The sequence below is a fragment of the Bidens hawaiensis genome, unplaced genomic scaffold, assembly GCF_021521415.1.
Source record: "Bidens hawaiensis isolate Kalapana, Puna unplaced genomic scaffold, B.hawaiensis_p1.1 tig00014730_1, whole genome shotgun sequence".
Lineage (NCBI taxonomy): Eukaryota > Viridiplantae > Streptophyta > Magnoliopsida > Asterales > Asteraceae > Bidens > Bidens hawaiensis.
In genome coordinates, this window is record NW_027492295.1 from 206,755 (window position 1) to 214,127 (window position 7,373).

The window sequence follows — 7,373 nt, forward strand, 5'->3', positions numbered from 1 at the left end:
TCAATGAGGTAAGTACATTTACAATAAAGTTGTTACATTTGCGGAAGCGTATAATTTATGAAAAACACTTAAAAACCAGAGTGCGAGTCAAGATGCCCAGACATAACATTTCATTAAAGACTCCCAGCATAATTCAATGCTTAGTGGGATCCATGCATCCTAGACTCATTTCAACTTCGCACGTGCACCTTAAACACCTGAGAAAGACATGCTAAAACGGGTCAACACAACGGTTGGTGAGTTCACAGGTTTGAGTTTGAAAACAAGCTTGTTAAACAAACCATTTAGTAAGTAAGCATTGTAAGCAATAAAGCATGGATAATGTATGCATTAGTAATACCGCTAGTTAATTACGCTAGCAATCATGTTACATTAGTGTGAGTTCCATTGTGACCGAGGCTGACTTGTTCGTTTGTTTGCCACCCACGGAGTCTAATATAAGACTAGTGCATATTGCGTTCCTAGTAAATGATACGCCCGGCGACTCCCTCAACCGAGAGCCCCGAGGAGTTCGTCAAACCCAGTAGTACTACCTTTCATTCCCGAGCCAATGTAAAATTGTTAACGGTCCAATGTGCATGGGGGACTTTAGTTTAAGTGCACTATGTACACATGAGGTATTAAAAGTCTACAATTATCCAAAAAGCTTTTATGTTGCATGCTTTCCCCCCCAAAAGGAGTAAGTAAAAAGTGGGGTAGTGAAACTCACCTCGAATGCGGTTCAAATTGAAAGTCAATTGTTTAAGTCAAGGTTGTTCTAGTGCCTAAATCACACAAGCACTATAAGTATTTGCTAAGCGATTCCTAGAATCCTTAGTATCCAAACAATTCCCTTGTTTATTTGAAGTTTGACTTTTTGTTGACTTTGACCAAAGTTTGACTTTTGACCAAAAGGTCCAAGTTGTTGACCGTTGACTAAAAAGTCCAAGTCTCGATGACCGAAGACTAAAAATTGAGTTTTGTTGGCCGTTGACCAAAATGTTGACCTTTGACCAACATGTTGACCGGCGGTCCAAAATGTTGACCGACGGCCCGTTGACGACTTTTGACAAATATTCTAGACTTTGAATGATTACATGATGTTCCTAGTCACAATTTAACAATAATCAAGTAATATGCACTTAGCCACTTTTCATACCATCCTATGACTAAGTCTAACTTCTATATTTTCAACACTTCACAAGTAAGACTAACCACTTAGTCAAATAGTTCTAAGTTGACCCATAAAGTCAAAATCCAATTTATCACAATCATTTTATTACAAACTACAATTATTTTTACTAACCAATATGTTACTCATCCTTAACAAGTTTTCAATAATCAAAATTGATTTTTCCAACCAACCAAAACATGTTATTAAATTACCAAATAATTCACACATATTCTTAGAAGTATTAGGTATAACATATATTTTTCTTATAATTTTCCAATTCACCAAAACATACAGAATATTCTCACTCTACAACAACCTAATTTCAGTCTCTATTTTAACACAACAGTACACAAATATTTGCCAAATATTCTATATTTGTCAAATTGACGCAAGACCAATTGGGTTAGATTCCTACTTCAATTTATAACATTTCAGAATTGAAATCACACCCATATCTAATTTTAATATCAAGTTATGCAATTTATAACACAGCTCAGAAAATTCCCCTTTCAATCAGGATTGCAACCCGATTTTGTAAATTAATAAAAACTAGTCAAACAAAGTCCAAATATTATAATTCTCAACTTTCTGAAAACTAAATTCAAAGTACTTAATCATAGTATCAAACATAAATCAGAAACACCAACGTGTCATCAAGTTATACAATCTACAATATAAAACACATAATCTGTCAACAAGCAGATTCAAACCAAAAGTCACAAAAATCATGATTCTTAGATCCTTGTGATCTTTATCATAAAGGAACCATTTTCTATAATCAAATCTCATGTCTTTCATTATTTTACTGATTTATAAAATAACATTTAGTTACAAAAAGGTTTCCATCATTTCTTTTATAACAAAACACAAAATTTCTTTTAACAATCAACCTTGATTATTCTTGGTTCATTTTAACACATTCGATTATTTGGATACTAGGTTTTTATGATCCAAAATCAAAATATGAATAAGAATATGTAATAAACCATATTTACCTATTGCTTGGTCCAAGAACCCTACACCCTTGCTTCTAAAAATCACCAAGTTGTTTATGATATTTGAGAGAAGTTTTAGAAAATACAAAGTGTGTGTGTGTGGGTGTGAAGTGGACGGACAAAAGAAGAAAAAGAAAAGTTTAATCCTTCATTGTTATTTACTCATCATTACACCTTCATTTACACCCTCATTAAGTCATCATTAATTTGATTAAACTTTACATAACTTTATTTAATTTAATTTGTGACATGTTACATTTTATTAAAATATTTCCTAGTAACCATATGTTGTGCACTTCTATTTTGTTACTTACCATGTAATATATTATGTGCTATGTTATTTAATTGTTCAATCTCTTACAACATATAAGTATACAACAACTAATCATGTAGCATATTAAGCATGTAACATAACTACATCCATCACATATAATACATGCAACATATTATGTGTGACAAATTTATTATAACATATAGCATGTGTGACAAGTTTATTATTCTAGTTATCAATAACTAGTCACCCTCACTTAGGTCACCAACGACACGACTAACTCAATGTATGCATACATGACACTACATGTGTAAGAGTTACTTAACTTAGTTAACAGAACTAACGGAGTTTACTGACACAGTCAGCAGGATTTAACTGGGTTTAATTAATGGAGTTAACCTAAAAATGCTGGGTGTCACAACCCGCAACCACAGTATTATTGAGCACTCGCTGATCCGCTGATCAGGTCCATGTGTCTCCCCTTATCTTTTATTTTTTGTTGAATACTTAATAATTGTGTTTATGGGTAGTTGGGTGGCGTGATGAACTTTTTTTGGTCGTGTGGGTGGTGTTTATGTTTATGTTTGCTTAAAACTTTATGTGCTTATTTTATGGTATGCAACTTTATTTAAATCCAGAGATAGGTAATTGGTTGTCCCTTGAATTGAAATTGGTATAATATCCCGTGTTCGCATATGTGCTTGAAAATCTGAGTTACATTGAGGGCAATGTAAATCTCAAGTGTGGGGATGGAGAAATTAAAATTTTTAGCCTTAAGAGTAGCTTGATTGTGCGCAAAAGCCGGAATTTTAAATTGTTAAATGTTAGTATTAATGCCAAGTAGAGGTCTTTGGTCATGGTCAATTTTTAAGCTTCTCGAAAGTCTTCCCATGCAAATGTTTTTCAAAAATAGAAAATTAAAATGAACCGTTTAGATGGGGATAACGAGTCATGGGGACATATACACATGTTTATATCGTCAACCCTATTCCTCCGGTACGTGTGTGAGTTGACCCTAATATATATAATACACAAATAATATATAGTACACACATGTCATTTGAGTGCTTTCATTGATGTTCATGGATTACGGGATCGTAATTGGCAAAATGCAAAAGTGATAGAGGCAATTAGGTTAAGCCTCGTCTGGATGAGCCAGAGTGTGGGTACTGGAGGGTTGGGGCCTCATAAATTATACATATGAGGATGGTTAATGTGAGGGGCGGGGGTTTGGGTCCCTTTGAAACCCTTTCTTGGACTTATTTTTCATTTGGTTAACCCCGACATTATGTTACGAGACGATCCGGCTTACTAGGTTTATTTGTAATTGTATTTGTTTTTGATTTTGTATTTGTATTTTTTCCAGTTTAAGCATTACGTTATTATGCTTTAAAAAAATGAGGAAAAAGCCAAAAATATGTCTGCGTATATTCAGTTATGTATTCAGTAGTTCGTTTATGTAAAAAAAAAAAGAAGTCAAAGAAAACCTCAAAAAGACTCAATGTTCTAGTCAGTATTGGTTGTAAATGAAAGTCAGTGAGTTTTTTTAGTTGTTTTGTCGTTGGAAAAAAAAATTAAGTCGTTGTTTATTTAGTTGTTTTGTAATAAGCCGGATCGGATCGTCTGAGCTACTTCAAAAATTCTTTTCCATACCCTTACACTTGGCCCCGTTACGACCCTTTTAAGACCTCTTGATTTGCATTTGTGTCAAAGCAGCTTTATGGATGAATATTTGCTTATGAGTGATACTGAGAGCAGAGTGATACTAGCACATCTGTTGCTATTCCAGATATTAAACTGAGAGGAGAGATATTATATTATGAGGGGTATGACCATGTGTGCCTTAACCGGAAACAAAGTACACTCGTTTGGGCGGTTTCAAAAGTTTTAAAATGTATCATTAAATTATTTGGTGGGTTATCAACCTTGACAGTGTCAGTTCATGGGAATCGGGTATGACCTTATACCTCACTAGTATTAATACTGATAATTGATGAACCGTCGATCGAGGTGTATGTGTTGCATGAGAGTTTGCTTGAGGGCAAGCAAATGATAAGTGTGGGGATGTGATGTGTGGGTAGAAATATGTGTATTAAGTGTGTAAAGTCGTGTGTTCTGATTAGTTATTTGTTGTGAACACGATTACTTTGAGTGTGTTTGTAGTTACAGGTGTGCGGAGCTTAACGGAGCTTAAAGAAGCTAATTTGGAGCATTCATGATGGATTGGAAATGAAGGTGATGATCTATTAGATGATAGAGAATTGAAATACGAAGACGTGGCCGCAAACGGGGAGGAAAACGGAGTTGAAACGAAGATTTTATGAAGAAAACAGTTTTGGCTCAGCAGGATTGTAAAGCAGAGCTGTTTGACCGTAAGCTACGGTCTGACCGTAAGCTACGATGGTCAGACCGTAGCTTACGGTCTGGTCTGACGAAAAAAGTGATTTTGGGTTATTTTCTTCCATATTTAAGGCCCAAAAACCCTAATATCGAAGATCATTCAATATTATTCAGTTTTGGAACTTCTTGGAGGCCATCATACACCATCCTAACACCTACCAATCACCACAATCATCCATGTTATCATTATCTCAATCAAGAATCAAGATCTTCAAGATGCATATGCTAGGCTAAAGCTTTTGTGACCATCTCCGGGCTTAGGGTTGTGTTTGCGGATAGACTCTTTGGTATTTTGAACCTTAATATTGGATTTGGATTTGGTTAATCATTCGGTTAGTTGAATCTTTACATTTGTTCATGCATTTAACAGATTTTCGTAATTGAATGTTTTGTGTTTTTATCAGTGTATTGATTTGTGGTCATCAACTTTTAGGATTAAGTTCTTTGAGTCATTGGCTCGTTTATCATTAACCATTAAATCACTTACATTTATCAAACCCTAAAACTGGTAATCAGTTTGATTATTATTCAACAGTGCCAATTGTTCGGATTATGTTTTGACAATCAGCAGAGCCAAATATTTAGTCTTTTGCTTATTAATTCAAACAAATAGATTTCCAAATAAGTTTAATTACTTGTCCAACTTGCTTCACAACCTGAAACCTGGAGATTGGTTATTTTCTCATAACTGTTTACAAATCAAAGTAACATTGTGTTTGCTTAATAAATCTTTTAAACCGCTTGACATCGTTTGTCCACTTAATTTAATATTTTATAAAGATAAGTTATGGATGTTTGTAACGAATGGTTGATTTTATATTATTCCGTGAAAGTTTTAATTAACTCTGATATTTAGAAATGTGTGTAATGAGTAAATCCAACTTCCAAAGTAGGGCACAGGTAACGGGGCCTTACAATATTTGTCCAATAATAAGCATGGTAGACCAAAATAAATAACAGTGCTCAAGAAGGTGTTATAATGAAATTAGAGATAGGGTTATTGACGGCGATGCTATGAGGATCGTGTATGAAGTTTTATTGAATTATAAAGATTATTATATGATATATCATTAAACGAGTTATGTCGGTTGTTCATATAAGCAATACGTATCGTATCTGATTTCGTTTTCCAAATTGAAAGTGTCGGCAGACCAGATTAGGCATGCGGTATAATAATCCAATATCAATTCCTTAATTACGACGAGAATTATGGAACAAGCCATAATCTGGATCATGGTAAACGGGTCGGATATGGGGTCTGGATACATGAGTTACGGGTTAGGATAACAGATTTAGCATAATTGCAGTTTGGTCCTTATAGTATAAAGATGGGAACAAGAATGGGTTAAAGTTTTGTTTAGGGTTAAAATTGTATATAGTTCAAAGTTGTTTTATATATATTAAACAAATATTCATAAAATAATAACACTCAATAGACGCAATATTTTATGGATAAAAATTTCCCGATCATCGAAACGGGTCGGGTAACGATAAGAATATTAATTCGAAAAAATCCGAGTTGTTACTTCAAATCGGATTAATTGGAAGTTGTTTGAAGAAATTTATTTGGGGTTATCGTTTATTAGTTAAAAACGAACTAGAACCATATTTTAATTACCAGAAACGATCATGAATTGATGGTGAACGAAGAACACATGCGGCCAACTTGGAATCTAAAAACGGTCTTGGAAGTGTAATATGATGAAATGGGGTTAGGGTTTAGTGTCGCTTGGTTGCATAGAAGGTGAGTACTCGTTTAATTGAATTATGATAAAGTCTATATAGTGAATTATTAAATTGATTAGGAAGGTTCACAATTTTTAAGAAACGAATCACTTAGGTGCTAATCACTGAACAATTACCAAGTTTGTAGTGTCGATGGGACTCGTTTAAGGTAAGTAAATAATTTGGCAAGATCAAATTTGCAAATAGTACGAGAATTGAGGAACGAGAAAAGGGGGGGTATACGGCAACAGGAAGGAGGTGATGATGATAATATATATATATATATATATATATATATATATATATATATATATATATATATATATCTTCTTTTGCTAGCTGGTCCCTGAGATTTTAGCTTGGATACATAATGAGATTAAAGTTAATTAAGGGGTTGATCTTGCATATAATGCATAGTTATATTAAATAAATATACAGAGAAAAGAAAAAAAATATACTTAAACGGTGCTAGACTTCATTAATTGAATTACCCAAATACGGAGCGGGATGAGTAACAATTAAAAATATAAGAAACGAAAAGTCCGAAATGTTACGGTATCCCCTACTTTTGGGAATTTCGTCCCGAAATTAAAGAATTAACTGTAGCGAAGAGATGAGGGTACCTCAGTTTCTTTTGATCTTCACGCTCCCAAGTAAATTATGCACCTTGTTTAGATTCCCAACGAACTTTAACCAAGGGTATGCGGCTTCGTTTGGTGACTTTGTCCATGTGGTCCATAATTTCAAAGGATTTTTCAACAAAATGCATGGTCTTATAGATACGAAATTCATCAAGGGGTATTTGGATATTACCCTCGGCAAGACACTT